Source organism: Myotis daubentonii, chromosome 12, assembly GCF_963259705.1.
Source record: "Myotis daubentonii chromosome 12, mMyoDau2.1, whole genome shotgun sequence".
NCBI lineage: Eukaryota > Metazoa > Chordata > Mammalia > Chiroptera > Vespertilionidae > Myotis > Myotis daubentonii.
In genome coordinates, this window is record NC_081851.1 from 39,563,866 (window position 1) to 39,581,899 (window position 18,034).

Here is an 18,034-nt window from a genome sequence, read left to right on the forward strand (position 1 = left end):
AAACAGTAATGATGAGAGAATCTTCCATTGGTTGCCTCCTGCACGCCCCCTACTGGGGATCAAGCCCACAATCCAGGCATGTGTCCTTGACCATAATTGAACCGTGACCTGCTTCATAGGTTGACAATCAACCACTGAGCCACATTTTTATAAAACATGAAAAGAATTACTTAAAAAAGAGATGCACCGAAACATACATTTTCACATATCCAGGGGCTACAGTTTAGTTTTAAGGTACCAAACATCAGTTCATGGGATATTTACAAACGAAGGTAATTATCAAACAAATTGACAGGGAAATTTTCTTTGCATAAATTGTGGGGCTGATTCTTTTCAATGATAAGTTCAACAAAGATTATAGAAGTAATCATAGGACTAGTTTTTGACTAGTTCCTGCTCCTCGTTATATTAGCAGTTTTTGGCTGCAATCAATAGAAACCAACTCTGACTAAGATAGGCAAATAGGAATTCACTAGAAGAGTGTGGAGTGGCTAACTTATTCAAAGAAAAAATACCCAGGTCTTTGGGTGTGTCTGTGTGTGTGTGTGTGTGTGTGTGTGTGTGTGTTAATCTTTATGTTGAAAGTATTACGTATGTCCCCTCCACCCCATTAACCCCCTCCAGCCTGGCCCCGCCCCATGCCCCAGGCCTTCACCGCCCTATTGTCTGTATCCATGGGTTATGCATATATGCATTCAAAGAAGACTCAGGTCTTTGAAAGGACAGAAATCAGGGCAGCTGTGGGGTTCCAGGAAGCAAGAACTAGTACAGTGGTGTCTTTGAGACACAAACTAAAAGAATTTCAATGGTTTCCAGGCTCTACAATAAGTTCCAGGGACCCCACCTTTGATGGGACTAGACTGCCTCAGTGCTTCCCTCTCAGCCACCTGGACAGTGCCTGATGGAGGTGGGCTCATCCCCCAAGGTAAAATCAGGGCACTTTTAATAGTGGACGAGTGAAAGGCCCTGCATAGGCAAAACCCCAGGAAATTCAGGGGCAGGAAGATCTCTTCTTGAGGTTTTATTTCTAACAGTCTCCTGACTCACTCTCCTCCTTTCTTCCAACTCTATCTAACCAGCAGTCACTGCCCCTCTATGTTTCACTTTTCATTTTAGGCTAATGTAGTGTTAACATTAAAAAAACAACAACATTGAAACCTGTAAAGAATTTTTGTAAGTTTATTTGAGCCAAACTGTCCACATATGCCAGGAAGCAGAACCTCAATGAATTGAGATAATGCTCCGGAGATTGGCGGGTTACATCTGCATTTATACATTGCAATCAAAGGAAAGAGACGTAGGTCCCTTACATGAAAATCCATTGGTTACATGAAATCCATTGGTTATAGACTAGAGAAGCGGGAGAAAGCAAAGCAGGGAATCCCCTGGGATTGGATAAAAAGTAAAATGATAAGACACATACTTAGGTGGGTGCAGGAACAATTAATACGATAATGAAGGAACTTGTGGTATCTGTCCTGGCGCCCAGCACATTTGGTTGTGCCCCAAGCAGTCCAGAAAAAGGGAAGTTACAAGTTACCCAGACATTTCAAGGGTATGTTATTATAGATGCAAAAAGACAGGCTCAGTTAAGGTAAAGGTTGACCTTGTCAGTGAAGATACCAGCCTAGGATGTAACAACCCACCATAACTGCTTTTAGTTAAAGTTTAATTTCAGACCATTCTTTGTGATTAATTTAGGTCTCTGTTTGCAAGGCCGCCATGCAGGCCTCCCCTGAGCTTGTCAGGTTAGCATGTGGCCCCTTTTCATCCACAGTAGATTATGTAAAACTATATAGATGGCTTGCTGTCCGCTTTTCATTGCACCAACATTAGTTGGAAGTTATTATGGGGGCGTAGGAGTGGAAAAAATAAAAATTAGATGGCACCTGAGCAAGACAGAAACCAAAGAAAGGGAAGGTTATCCTGTCTTCATTGAAACAAGTATTTTGCATTGTCTGTATTTTTACAGGCAATGGAAACAGTTCATAGATTTATCAAGTCTCGTTTCATGGCTAAATTTACCTCGTTTTGTTTAATTGGCCAAGTGACTTGCAAACTGTAATGTTTTCTCTCTTTGCCCAAATATGACCAGAGGTCGTAAAGAATCCTTACTCCAAAATATCACGTTTCTAGGATGCCTACGGTATAAAAGCAACCCCCTGTGTTCTGAATAATTTATTTCAAGAAATATGTTTTGAATGCTTACTATGTGCCAAGCCCTGGACTAGGTAAAATGTCTTGCCACCAAGTAGCTTAAATGTGTTTATCAGCTGAACACTACCAGGGATGGATTAGAGGTGACACTTGCTTCTCCTCAAGCCACGGGTCATCATGCCTGCTTAGCAACACCTAGTGGTCAGTAGAAGGAACTGTCTGAATGAGTGACATATTTAGGACTTTCACAGGAGTTGAAGCAAATGCTCTTCCCCTCTGTCACATCCCATCTCCAGATCAGATAGATAATTAGAATCTCTTTGAATATCTTTTTTGTATTTATGTGTGTCTACGCTTACTTCTTTAAACCTCTTTCTGTCCTACTTCTAATTCTCCACAATGGATCAATACTTTGGAAACATTCTTATAGTAGATTTTATTGGTGTAAGGAAAAGTAAGACTTTAGAATAAGCAAAAAAAAAAAAAAAAAGATTACTGTATGTCTCCAATGGAAAATTATGCTTCGTTTACAGCACACATTTACAGGTGATTTGATTCTATGGAGTTTGTGTTTTTCCTTATATTTGAATTATTTTACAGCTTCGTAAATTCTCTTTGATGGAGGCTCAACAGACTCCAGTCCACTCTACTACCCCACCCAATTCCACCCCCCCACACACACAGAAAAAAAAAGGTTTTGCCCATTTGTAAATTGATTTTAACATTCTTTCACTCCATATAAACTTGTATTTGACGTCTCCTTCTCCATTGTATTCTATGTGAGTTGTGACCTTATTTTTAGAATATCATAAAAAGCACTCGATAGAAATAAGTGGAAAAAGCAGGACACCAACCAGTTGGAGACTTTATGTGCCGATTCTTACACAGCACACACAGGCCTTTGATTGGGCTGAAAAGGTTGTCAGTCCTGTGATGATCTGGGTTTTGTGAAATTGTCAAGTTTTTAGTAAGATCATGTTTAATAATGGTCCATGAATACTTCACTAGTAACAGGTATAGAGTGCTGGAGATTTTATGGTATCACTCTGGTGTCTAATTAACAGATAATGGCATTTACGGATGCCAAGTGTCCCCTGAGTTGGTGTAGCTTTAGCACACTGAAGCCTCCAGAAGACTAAGCACAGCTTTTCAGGGTCCTGTCCCATCAGCACTTGTGCTGGGAGCAGCACCTTCACATGGGCTCTGCAACAAGGCACGTGCTCCCAGTGCAGACATCAGCACTCTAGGTGTCAGGTATCCACAGCCTATATGCCCCCCCCCCCCACCTCAGGAGGCATCACCTGCTATGGAGGCCACATGGGCTGCAAGAGAGAACCATAAGGAGGGTCAACAGGAGAAATCCACAGTGACTGATAGGACCGTGTCCATGAGTCCCCTGAGTCATCTCCTGCAGAATCAACAAAATACAAAGGGAACCAGAAATGGGGCCAGAGCTCCCACCATAGAAGGTATGTGAAGAGCTCAAGAAATACCATGTGCAACTGCTGTAGGGAGGCAAGATTTCTCCCCAGACTTGCAGGATCAGGGCCACACAGGTTCTATATCTACATCGTGGCCACTGGATACCAAGGGTATCTTCAATCTTCAACTTGTCCAATCCAGTTCTTTCCTAAAATGGGCCTCTGAAGATACAACTGCTTGGAATTCCAGTTGTCACCCATCCTTCTTATATTTCCTGCCCACGTCTAGATGAGCTAAGTGGCATCACGTGTAGCTGAGGTCACTGCAGAGAGTTTTAAATAAGCTGTTTAAAAGCTACTGATATCATCAGCTCAGAGCTGTTATTCCTAAATCAGCACAACGTATTCTCCGCAGCAGCAAATGTCCTTGCTAATTCTGCCTGACTGCTCAGGACACAGTGGGGGACCAGAGCTGGGGGAGGTACCAGTAGCACAGCGAGATCACAGGCCCTCTAGCAGCCAACCTACCATAAAAGGTGAAAGGAATTGTTTCCCAAACAGAAACTTAAACCAAATGAAATATCAGATCATAATTTGGTTCTGAAAGTATTTAAACACTTTAGTGTTTAGAAACGTGTATATTTCATTCTGATTCAAACAGACTTCCCATTTCTTTAAAAGACACTTTAGTTCTCATATAGGGGAAAAAGTTAAATTTGGGGTTTATTTTAATATTTGCCAAATAACTCTTGGAGGGGAAACTGGGCCAGATAACACCTTTCCAACATCTCCCTTCTGCAATTCTACGAAGTGAATAGGATTCAGTCACATTTGGTTTGTTTGTTTGTTTTTATATATAGTTGGGTCTTTTTCAAGGTAGTTTCCAGGATATTAAGAGCAATAACGGGCTTAGTGGGTTTGGCTCAGTGAATGGAGCGTCGGTCTGTGGACCAAAGGATCCCGGGTTTGATTCTGGTCAAGGGTTCCGGGCAAGGGCCCGTACCTGGATTGCAGGCTCTTTCCCCGCCCCACCCTGGTCAAGCGCTTGTGGGAGGCAACCAATTGATGTGTTTCTCTCACATGAATATTTCTTTCTGTCTTTCCCTCTCTCTTCCACTCTTTCCGAAAATCAATGGAAAAATATCCTAGGATGAGGATTTAAAAACAACAACTCTCTGTCTTAATGCAGAAATGAAACATGGAAAAAATACACACAGATATTTAAAATCCTCAGATGAATATCCTTTAAGCAGTCCTCCATGTAAATCATCTTTTATCACAGTTGAGCAACACCAAGTTTGAGGTTGTAGTCTTTAGCAAAGACCAAAAGTGTGTATATCCTAGGTTACCAATTAAAGCAGGTAGATAAGTTCTGAAATATTATCAAGTTGTTATTCAATAGATCATGGTGGTGTAATGGATAGCATATGGAAAAAAACAAATTTTAGATTCTATAACTCACACCTTGTATCAACATTAACTCCAGGTGGATAATAAATTTAAATATTAAAAATGATATCAGGAAAGTCCTATCAGGAAACATGAGATAAAATTATTTTTATAATCCCAGAATGGAGATGTCATAAAAAACTAATAGTTTAAATTCCATAAAAGTAAAAAATAGTGTATTAGAAAAACACCACAAAGCAAAAAGATAAATTTCAAATTGAAATAAAATATTTATTACATATTTCAGGCAAAAGGCTTATTTTTTAATGCAATGAGAATTTATACAAGGAAATACAATCACAACAAAAGAAAACAGGTAAAGGACATGAATTAACAGTTCTCAGGAAAGGGGGTTAAATGATTCTTAAAATTATGATAAATGCGTAAACCCATTCATAATAAAAGGAATCACAAAGGAATGATGAGATTCTATTCTTTACATATCAGATGGCTCAGACTCCAAACTTATGCACCCTATGCTGACAAAGGTGTAGGTAGGAGACAGGCACATCATTGGTGGGAGTATAAAGCTGAGCAAACTCTACAGAAAGAAATTTGAATATATTTATCAAAATTACAAAAAGCACATGTTCTTTGACCCAGCAAATCTGCTCCTGAGCAAGAATCCTATGGCTATACTTACCTGTGTACGAATGAGAAATATGCAAGGACTCCCCTCACTGTGGTATAAAGGAGCATCTTCCGTCATCTCTAGTTCTTTCTCCTTATTGGTCGTCACAGCATTTACCAATACTGTCCTTAGGACACACTTGCTTGTTTTGTCTGTCTCCCCTCAAGAGTGTGCAGGTAGGTGAGGAAAGGGAGAGCAGCAGTTCCGCTGGGGGAGATAATCCTGGGTTTGCCTTCTCACAGCACCACTTCCTTGCATAAATGTGGGCTATTGCATACCACAAATTGGTTACATGTCTTGCTTACTGGGAGAGCAATGAATTGGCACGCACACCTTGGGTCTACATAACTAGCATCATATAAAGTGACAGGTACAAAAATAGAACAGTACGTTCTCTGTTTCAAGATGAATCCGATATACCTTGACCTCATTCATGAAAACTATGTTTGCACGCCCTGTGTGAAGTTGCTGGATCGCCAATGAGAACAAAGATGTGTTGCATGCTGTTTTCCTCAGCCTGCTTATGTCTATAGAGTAAACTTAGTGCTAGACTCAGTCCCATTGGGTCCTACTAATTGGATTTTGAGTCTGAACTTGTAACTACTGCTGATGTCAGGGCAATGCACCCAAAAGACAGGCTGCATCCCCAGCATCTAGAATGGGCCTGGCATTTATTAGGAGCTCTACAAATAATAGTAAATGATAAATGAATGGGTGAATGTATATTGTTAAGTGAGAAAGAGCAAGGTGCACAATGGTAGCACTGCATGTTACCATATGTGTAAGATAATATTGCTTCTATTTGCTTCTATTCTAGCTCTGATAGAGTGCACAAGCAATTCGCACCTCAATAGATGAATATATCATTTCTGTATTGGTGATTATAGAATTTATTTTTAAAGCTAGAACACAGATCTTTCTTGGAAAACAATTATGGGCTGCCCTATCCTACATGTAAATATAAAAATGATTAATCAAAGTTGAATATCATGAGTTTTTTATATCGCAATAATGATTTTGAACTGGAAAATTATTAAAGCAGGCATTAATGGGATATATTCATTATCTATTTGCTTCCAGAAGTATAGTGTTCTAGGTGCTCTAAGGGGCATGCCACACACACACACACACACACACACACACACACACACACACACACAGACAGACCCTGAATAGGAGCAGACGCTGGGAGTGGTGTGCGGTAGATAATCAGGTGTCAAACAACATAGAATCTCACTGATCCCACCAGAATAGAGAGGTTGGAAAATAATACAGCCTAAAGTACTTGTTCCAGTCCTCTCAGGTCTCACAGTTCTATATTGCCTGAGTTTCACTGTTTGAAAATAGTTGTTATGTAAGCTCTGTTCATTTCGCTAGTTGTTTATCACAAAATGGAAATTCTTGTTGCTGTTAAGCTTTCATGCAAGGAAAAAGCACAAGTCAATTTTATTCTTCAGAACTTATCAAAGAAAAATAGGGTATATTGAAGGTCAATTTAAATTGCACTGTGGTCATTTTAAACACACACAAACAACAACAATTCTTACCTTTTAGAGGTTCTGTTAAAATCTTTATGCCCATGGACACAGACAACAATGTAATGAGGGCGGAGCGGGAGGGGGGGCACAGGGGACGGGAATGAGTGGAGGGGGAAAATGGGGGACATCTATAATAGTGTCAACAATAAAAAATATTTATGGATCCAGTGACATAATTTCTGGGATGTGTGGCAAAAAAATACAGGTGAGAATGAAATATATGTACATTTTGATGTATATACAAAGATATATATACATATATGTATATATATGCCATGAATTCATAATTATTGAAGTTGGGTGATGAGTACTAAAAATAATTTCTAGTAAATTTTTTACTAAATTAAAAAATGATAATTTACTAAATTTAATTTACTAAACATTTTTTATAGTAAAAGGTTTTCTGAAATCAATTCTAAGAATCTCTGTGTGTTTTTTTTTGTTAATATATTTTTATTGATTTTTTACAGAGAGGAAGGGAGAGAGATAGAGAGCTAGAAACATCGATCAGCTGCCTCCTGCACATCTACTGGGGATGTGCCCGCAGCCCTGGTACATGCCCTTGACCGGAATCGAACCTGGCACCCCTCAGTCCGCAGGCCGAAGCTCTATCCACTGAGCCAAACCGGTTTCGGCAGAATCTCTGTTTTAATGCCCACTTCTGCCGTGTCAACTCAGGTGATCTGAGAGCAGATGTATGAAGGCAGAAAGGGAAGAACATGGAGGCATGTGGCACAGAAAAGACACTGAAGGGAAAGGAAACTGAAAAGCCAACGGCAATCTTCAACTGCTGCATCTTATCAGTTCAGATGACTGCCTCCCTCATCACCCGGATACCAGGACCTGGCGCCACGCCAGGCTGACGGTGGGTTCTGCACTTACCATGTGGCCGAGAGGTGGCAGAAACTCTGCCCAACACGTGTAACTGCTGCCGTGACTGCTTGGTCCTTATTTTAGAGAGTGAGATTTCACAAAATTGCAAAAGCAACCTGTCCTATCACTAAGGCCTGCTAAATAGAACCTGGATCACCATGGTAACAGCAGAGGCAGGCAGTGGGGGAGGGATGTGTTCTTTGTCAGAGCAACAGAAAAGCAGGTGAAAAGGAAAAGTCAGAGAAAGCATGCTATCCATCCCTCAGGATCCAGCTCAGACTCCGTCTCCTCTCAGTCCCCAGGGCCTCCTCTGTCTAGCTATGTTTATAAAAAACCTGGTCTATGCATCCAAGGCAGGAAAAATTCTCCCCATTTTGAAGAATTTTTTATATCGTAAAAGGGAAAAATGAGGCTCAGAGAGACTAAGAAACTCCCTATAATCTAATAAGTGCCAAAGCTAAGAGTGAAACAGGTCCACCTAGTGTCCAGGCCCACGTTCTCTTACCTCTGATCCTGCTTTTAGCATTTGCAAGTGCTCATTCAGGCATTATCCATGTAAACCTGCATGTCATCACTTGTAAACACATGGACAACATCATAAAGGCAAAGGTAAACATGAAAATAATTTTTAAGCATTTAAAGGTCCAGAGTGTTTTTGAGAATGCATATTTAATCCCCTCTCCCAAATTTCAACCAAATAAGAACATAAATCTCTTTCTGTTATGGAAACCTGAGAAGAGGCACATAAACATAGCTGCTTTAGGGATGAACCAAACAAGCAATATTCTAGGACATCAATCTATGTATCTAAATATAATTAGATAAATAACAATTATACTGTTCAGTTCAGGTGTCTTCATACAACTCTTCAAATAAGCAGTGAAATGTAAATCAACCTTATTCTTGTTCAATGGCTATAATAAATCCTGAATTTAAACATTTTAAAATGTGGTGCAGAAAAGGATATTTATTATCTCGTATTTGTTTCTAAAGAAGGTGTGTGGTTTTTGTTGTTGTTACTGTTATTTTGGGATATTGTTTATTCAGGAATTTTTATGTTTTGTTGAACACAAATACAATGTTATCTTCAATGCAGCTGCCTTGTCAGACTCGAAGACGGAAATGAAGGGGCTCTGGTCATGAGTCTGCTGCAGGAATAGAAATCCGCCACATCTACTGCTGCAGCTGAGGAATTCTAGCTACGTTTTAGTCTTTGCATCATAATTCATTCAAGAATTAAAATCCTAAAAGGACCCAGGCCTCAGATGTTATACAAAAATTAACTCAATAGCTCTAAAAGTAAAAACAAACCTGGGAAAACCTGCAGAAAAACTCATTGAAACCCTAGGTTAGGCAAAGGTTCTTTTTTTTTAGATGGACTTCATGATAATCACTTTCTGTTTTCCTTTGTAAGTTAAATGCACACATGGAAGAGTATTTCTATCCATATAGTAATTTTGCTCATTCCTCACATTGTTTTAACTGTGGTAAAGACATGTAACATACAAATTTCCATCTTGATTATTTTTAAGTGCACAGTTCAGTAGTATTAAATACATTCACATTGTTGTGAACAGCGCTCCAGAACTTGTCATCTTGCAAACTGAAACTTTACACCCATTAAACAACTCCCATATCCCCCTTCACCCATCCCTCTGTACCCGTCATACTTTCTGTTTCTATAAGTGAAATCATATAATATAATATTTGTCTTTTTGCAACTAGCTTATTGCTCACATACTATAATGTCCTCAAGTTTCATCTATGTTGTCAAATATGGCAGAATTTTCTTCCTTTTTAAGGCCAAATAATATCTTCCCCCCCCCCCCCCCCGCTTTTATTATATTTTATTTTATTTTTTGGTCTGGAATATTTTTTATTTTATTTTATTATTTTACTTTATTTTATTTTTATTTTCTTTATTGATTAAGGTATTACATATGTGTCCTATCACCCCATTGCCCCCCACTCCCCCTCACCCCCCTGGTGTCTGTGTCCATTGGTTAGGCTTATATGCATGCATACAAGTCCTTTGGTTGATCTCTCCCCCTTACCCCCACCCTTCCCTACCTTCTCTCTGAGGTTTGATGGTCAGATCAATGCTTTTCTGTCTCTGGATTTGTTTTTGTTCATCAGTTTATGTTGTTCATTATATTCCATAAATGAGTGAGAGCATGTGATATTTAACTTTCTCTGACTGACTTATTTTGCTTAGCATAATGCTCTCCAGTTCCATCCATGCTGTTGCAAATGATAATAATTCCTTCTTTTTTTATCCCTCTTAATGAATATACCACATGTTATTTGTCTGTTTGCCAATGAACATTTGGGTTGCTTTCACCTTTTGGCTATTGTGAATAATGTTGCTATGAACATTATTGTACAATTGTCTCTTCAAGATGCTGCTTTCAGTATATATATATATATATATATATATATATATATATATATATTCATAAGTAATATTGCTGGACCATATGGTAATTCTATTTTTTTTAGGAAGCACCATGCTGTTTTCCATAGTGAGTGCACCATTGTACATTCCCACCAACAGTACACAAGAGTTCCAATTTTTCACATCCTCACCAACACTTGTTATTTTCTGTGTTGTTGTTTTTCATACCAACCATCATATTGGATGTGAGGTGATGCCTCATTATGATTTTGATTTGCAATTCCCTAATGATTAGTAATGCTGAGCATCTTTCCGTGTGCTTGTTGGTCATTTACATATTTTCTCTGGAGAAATGTTTATTTGAGTCCTTTGTCAATTTTTTCATAGTTATTTGGCTTTTTGTTGTTGAGTGGTAGAAATTAGTTATACATTTTGGATATTAACCCTTACCAGATATAGGGTTTACAAATAGTTTCTCCCATTCCATAGGTTGCCTTTTTACACTATTGACAGTGCCCTTTGGTGCAGAGAAGTTTTTAATTTTGATGTAGTCCAATTTATCTATTTTTACTTTTATAGCCTGTGCTTTATTACATCCAAGAAATCATTGCCAAACCCAATGTCATAAAGCTTCCCCCCATGCTTTCTTCTAAGACTTGTATACTTTTAGGCTTTTCATTTAGGTCTTTGATACATTTTCAGTTTTTATTGTTGTTGCTGTTTTGCATGTGGATACCAGTATTTCCAACACTATTTGTTGCAAAGGCTGTCCTTTCCGCCACCGAAGGGTCTTTGCACCTTTGTTGAAATCTTTTGATCATCTATGCAAGCGTTTATTTTGGGGCCCTATTCTATTTCATTTGTTTATGTATCTCTCTTTATGCAACACCAAACGGTTTTGATTATTGTTGCTTAATTTTACTTGTTTTAGAACTATATGAAATTCTATTATTTGTTGTTGTTTTTTAATATTCATCTGAGGATATTTTCCCATTGATTTTTAGAAAGAGTGGAAGAGAGAGGGAAAGACAGAGAGAGATATCGATGTGAGAGAAACACATCGATTGGTTGCCTTCTGCACACGCCCAAACCAAGGCCCAGGCAGGGAGGAGCCCACAACCAAGGTACATGCCCTTGGCCAGAATTGTACACGCTCTATCCACTGAGCAAAACTGGCTAGGGCCTATTCGTATTCTTTTTTTTTTAATGTGACTTAAAAAAATTTTTTTTCTTATTTTTGTAACTGATTTCAGTGAGGAAGAGAGAGGGAGAAAGATAGAAACATCAATGATGGGAAGGAATCATTGGCTGCTTTCTGCACACCTCCTGCTGGGGAATTGAGCCTGCAACCCCAGCGTGTGACCTAGATCAGAATCTGAATGCTTGACCCTGTAGTCCACAGGCCGATATTCTATCCACTGAGCTAAACCAGCTAGAGCTATTACTTGTATTCTTGAGGACCTTATTTCTTTTGTTTAGTATTGAAAGATGCATTTATATTATTTCATATAGCTCTAAATGGTTCATTTTCATTAAAATAGTATTCTGTTGTCTAAAATGTATCCATTTGCTCCTTGCGCAATAATTCCAGAAGTTCTCTCTTGTCTTCGGAGCCGGCGGCCCTCCCATGAGCCGCTAGGAAGGCCCGTTCGTGAGATCTTAGGAGCTTGAAACTGTGGTCACCCCTCCGACTCTCACCAGGGGAAAAATTGTTGAAGCTGATCGCCCAGGAAAGCTCTTCACTGGTGGCCTCAATATAGAAACAAATGAGAAAACCCTTTAAGCAGTATTTGGCAAGTATAGACAAAGAGTAGAAATACTCTTGAATAAAGATCATGAAGCCCTAGCTGGTTTGGCTCAGTGGATAGAGCATCAGCCTGCGGACTGAAGGGTCCTAGGTTCCATTCTGGTCAAGGGCACATGCCAGGGTTGAGGGCTTGGTCCCCAATGTGGAGCGTGCAGGAGGCAGCCGATCAATGATTCTCTCTCATCATTGATGTTTTTATCTCTCTCTCCCTCTCCCTTCCTCTCTGAAATCAATTAAAAATTTAAAAATAAATAAATAAAGATCTTGAAACCAACAAATTGAGAGGATTTGCTTTTGTCACCTTTGAAAGCAGCCAGAGCCATGAATGGAAAGTCCTCAGATGGAAGCCATGAAGGTATAACGAGCCATTAATCCATCATTTGAAAGTAGTAGAAGTGGGCCACCTCCCCCTCCAAGAAGCAGAGGCCCTCCAAGAGGTCTTAGAGGAGGCAGGGGAGGAAGTGGAGGGACCAGAGGACCTCACTCACGTGGAGGGCACATGGACGATGGTGGCTATTCCATGAATTTTAATGAGTTCTTCCAGGGTACCACTTCCAGTAAAAAGAGGACCACCGCGGAGAAGTGAGGGTCCTCCTCCGAAAGATCTGCTCCTTGCCCTAGCTGGTTTAGCTCAGTGGATAGAGCGTGGGCCTGCAGACTAAAGGATCCTGGGTTCGATTCCAGATCAGGGCACATGCCTGGTTTCTGGCTCGATCCCCCCAGTGTGGGGGATGCAGGAGGCAGCTGATCCATGATTCTACCTCATCATTGGTGTTTCTATCTCTCTCGCCTCTTCCTTCTGTGAAATTAATAAAAAAAATATATGTATTTTTTTAAAAAGTAATTTCACTTAAAAAAAAAATTCTGCTCCTTCAGGACCAGATTCCAGCAACAGTGGAATGGGAGGAAGGGCTCCCCATCACTTGGAAGAGATGGTAATGAAGGCCCACCTCGAAGGCACCCCACCTTCTGGTACAGACGTTTATTTGTTCCCAAGAGAGGATAGATATTCTACTAAAGACAGCTATTCGTACAGAGATTATCCAAATTCTCGTGATACAAGAGATTATGCACCACCACTGAGAGATTATACTTATCGTGATTATGGTCATTCCAGTTCATGTGATGACTATCCATCAAGAGGCTATAGCGATAGAGATGGCTACGGTTGTGATCATGACGATTCAGATCATTCAAGTGGTGGTTCCCGCAGGGATCCACATGACAGGTACGGTAACTCACGTGGTGCTCCACCTACAGGAGGGCCCCGTCATTTTACGGTGGAAAGCAGTCGCTGTGATGACTACAGCAGCTACGGTGGAAGTTGAGACAGTTACTTAAGCAGCTGAAGTGATCTCTACTCACATGGTCGTGATCAGGTTGGCAGACAAGACAGAGGGCTTCCCCCTTCAATGGAAAGGGTCGGGGGGTCCCTCCTCCACCTGATTCCTACAGCATTTCAAGCTACCCAGCACCCTGGTGGTGGCCCTGCAGGAAGCCAATCTGACAGAAGGGGAGGCAGAAGCAGATATTAAAAACAAAACTTTGCAGCAAAATCCCTGTTCAATGAAACAAACAAAATGTGGAACCTATCTGTCATAACCACCCTAGGGCTACTAAAAGAAAAAATGTGTTACCTTTTTAAAAGTTCCTGTTAAGTTCCCCTGCCATAATTTTTATGTCCTTGTAAGGAAAAAAGTAAAACATGCTTAATCTTATGACATTGCATTCAACAAGCAGATATTAAATGTGTTAAGGCTTGACTTGTGTACTAGTGTTGTAATTTTCCAAGTAAAAGTGTCCCTAAAGGCAAGCATTCTAAGATCTACAAACATCAAGCCATCTAAAATGGAGAGATGAAGCCCTCTGCCTATAGGCCCTATGCAAACAAGCTAGCTAGTAGGGGGTGGTTGGGGTATGCTACTCATAGGACCTCAGGCTGTCTTCAAACTGAAATCTCAAGTGTCCTCAGTGTGAAAAACCTGAGACCAGATGCTCATGTAAAGAAAGTGCTATTTGGTCGGCCTACGGACCCAAGGGTCCCGGGTTCGATTCCGATCAAGGGCATGTACCTTGGATGTGGGCTCTTTCCTGCCTGGTCCCTGGTCGTGGTATGTGCAAGAGGCAACCAATCGATGTCTTTCTCTCACATTGATATTTCTCTCTGTCTTTCCCTCTCTCTTCTACTCTCTCTAAAAATCAATGGAAAAATATCCTCGGGTGATATATAAGCAATGTAATAAAAATTGTGTTTTATGTAGGTTCTAGTTGTTTTGTAAGAGGAGACTATGTGGTCTACTGTCATGCCAAAAGCAGAAGTCATTTTTTGGTAGGTTGGTAAGGCATTGCGGTCTTGCTTGAGAACAATAAATGGAAATTATTCCACTAACCAAACCAGGCTTTTATTTTTTGGGTTTTTTTTGTTGTTGGTGGTTGGTTGTTTTTTTAAATAAGGTAGACGAGAGCTGGGTTATCTGCAGTTGAGGACAAAAGCTAAACCTGGACCACAGAGAGGATCTGTAGCAATTTGGAAAGAGAAATGGGTAACTGGAAAGAGGAACAAACTCTACTGCGTGAGTTTGATTAAGTTTCTGCTGTTTGGTGAGAAATGTGAATAACAAACTAACCACAAATATGTCTTCCCATTGTAAAAAAAAAAAAAAAGTGAATTTGGGTCTACTTTGGAAGATCAGGGTCCAAGGTGCCGGACGAGTGATATGAAATGGAGAGAATGGGTTACCCTGGGGGCGAGGTTCTTGTTTTCCCAGTTTGCCCCTTGTTAGGCATCTGGAGCTTTCTGTCCCAGTGGGTTTCTATGCCTGTCCCTGGCCCATCATTCTTGCTCTGGGGTCTCAAGGTCTTCATCCCTCCCTCAAGGATTTTTGGCACTGAATCCTTTCAGGATGAAATTCTGAATTTGGCTCTGAGGTAGGTGAGAGTGAGAGCTAGGATCTATTACCTATACTAGGTAATATCTGGAGAATGCAACTTACATGATATTATTATTTTGGTCTCATACAGGAATCTTCACTTGGTTAAGATGGAATATAAGTCTCTTAGTTTTTACAGCATACTAATATAAACATTCATTTGAAGAACAGTCTGTCTTTTGCAAAACCACATTTTAAGATATTTATTAAATTACTCCGTGTACCTTGAACAAGAACCCACACACATACAAAAATTTCTCCTTAAATTCAGTGCCAGAATAAAAACCTTGTCTCTTTAGAAAAATATGTTTGTTTATTTTTTTATCAGACTAAATAATCCATATATTTCCTGTCTCAACTTTTTCCCCTTAACTCCCCCCAAAAGTCAGATCTAAACTGAGTAAGGTCAGTTGTAACCAGTGCATCGGGGGTACCTGGTCTCATTTTCATCTCTGATCCTGTTTGTAAAAATAGCCTAAAAGTAATACATATTCATTATTCGTTCTAGGAAATATAAACAAGAAAAGCGAAGGGAAAAAAGGCAAATGTTATTGTTAAAACCTTAGTGTACATTCTCTGATTATACCATTCCCACCCCACACCAACTTTATTAGTAATACTAGAGGCCCGGTGCACAAAAATTTGTGCACTCGGGGGGGGTGGTCCCTCAGCCCGGCCTGTGCCCTCTCACAGTCTGGGACCCCTCGGGAGATAACGACCTGCTGGCTTAGGCCTGCTCCCGGGTGGCAGAGGGCAGGCCCAATCCTTAGGTGCAGTCCCTGGTCGGGCTCAGAGCAGGGCCGATTGGGGAGTTGGGGCGCCGCCCCCTGTCATGTACGGAGCAGGGCAGATCGGGTGGTTGCAATGCCACCCTCAGTCACGCTCAGGGTAGGGCCAATTGGGGGGTTGGGGCACCGCCCCCTGTCACACTCAAGGCAGGGTCGATGGGGAGGTTGCGGCGCCACCCCCTGTCACGCACAGAGCAGGGCCAATCAGGGGGTTGGGGCGCTGCCCCCTGTCACGCACAGAGCAGGGCCCATCAGGGGGTTGGGGAGCTCCCCCCTGTCACGCACACAGCAGGGCCCATCAGGGGGGTTGGGGCTCTACCCCATCACACACAAAGCAGGGCCCATCAGGGGGTTGGGGAGCTCCCCCCTGTCACGCACAGAGCAGGGACCATCAGGGGATTGGGGAGCTTCCCCCTGTCACGCACAGAGCAGGGCCCATCAGGGGGTTGAGGAGCTCCCCCCTGTCACTCAGAGAGTAGGGCCGATAGGGGAGTTGGGGCACCGTCCCCTGTCACACACAGAGGAGGGCGGATCAGCCAATTGGGGCACCGCCCTCTATCACCCACAGAGCAGGGCCAATCAGGGGGTTGGGGCGCCGCCACTGTCACACTCAGGGCAGGGCTGATGGGGAGGTTATGGCTCTACCCCATCACACACAGAGCAGGGCCCGTGGGGGGGTGGGGGGGGCGTTTGGGCACCGCCCTCTATAACCCACAGAGCAGGGCCGATCAGGTGGTTGGGGCACCGCCACTCTCACACTCAGGGCAGGGCTGATGGGGAGGTTATGGCTCTACCCCGTCACACACAGAGCAGGGCCCGTGTGTGTGTGTGTGGGGGGGGGGGGGTTGGGGTGCCGCACCCTGTCACACACAGAGCCGCAGGGCGATCAGGGGGTTTGGGCGCTGTCCCCTGTCACGCTGATCCCAGTGCCGGGAGGCCTCACGGCTCCACTGATCCGGGTGCTGGGAGCATATTACCCTTTTACTATATAGGGTAGAGGCCTGGTGCATGGGTGGGGCTGGCTGGTTTGCCCTGAAGGGTGTCCTGGATCAGGGTGGGGGTCCCCACTGGGGTGCCTGGCCAGCCTGGGTGAGGGGATGATGGCTGTTTGCAGCTGGTCACACACCCTTCAGGGTGGGGGTCCCCACTGGGGTGCCTGGCCAGTCTGGGTGAGGGGCTGAGGGCTGTTTGCAGGCTGGGGGTGACTGAAGCTCCCAACCGCTCCTTTTTTCCTTTTTTTTTTTTTTATTCTGGGCCAGTTTTAGCTTGAGGCTTGGCTCCAGCTCTTAGGCCTCCGCTGCTGAAAGTAGGTTTCTGGCCTTTGCATACAATGTTGTGATCCTGCTGGCTGAAGTCCGGCGGTATTTGTTACAGTGTTTGAAACTGCAGGCTCAGAGGCCTGCAGCCGCAGGCGGGGAACGTTGGTTTCCTCCATCACTGAGGCAAGCAAGCCTCATGTTAGTTTCAAGCTGCCTGGCTGCTGGCCGCCATCTTGGCTGACAGTTAATTTGCATATCTCGCTGATTAGCCAATGAAAAGGGTAGCGGTCGTACGCCAATTACCATGTTTCTCTTTTATTAGTGTAGATTTAGTTGCCAAAGCGCTCTGACTCTGATTTGTGTAAGGGAAGAAATTTTTTTTCTTTTTCTTATATGCATCTTAGATTCATTGCCTTATGCCAAAGTGGCACGTTTGGAGGTGGCAAATTCTGTTACCCTCCACTTACTTAAATAATAGAAGGTAGTGGTTAGAAGGGTACTGGTGAGCTCCCATAATGGAAACAGAATACCCAGTCCTCAGGATGCACAGGAACCTAGGTGTCCCTCAGCCCCATCAAAGGAATTGTTAGGGACAGAAATAGGATATTGAAAACTAATTATAAGTATAATTATAAGAGATATTAATCATGTTCTGTTAATCATGACGGTTCTGTTCTGACTAGAAAGCACATTTTGCCCTGACCGGTTTGGCTCAGTAGATAGAGCGTTGGCCTGTGAACTGAAGGCTCCCAGGTTCGATTCCGGTCAAGGGCATGTACCTTGGTT

The 18,034-nt window shown here is 42.1% G+C and overlaps 1 pseudogene; it reads left to right on the forward strand.

The window, feature by feature from the left end:
• Positions 1 to 13,131: 13,131 nt before the first annotated feature.
• Positions 13,132 to 13,806, forward strand: LOC132213687 (RNA-binding motif protein, X chromosome-like; annotated as a pseudogene).
• Positions 13,807 to 18,034: the final 4,228 nt, after the last annotated feature.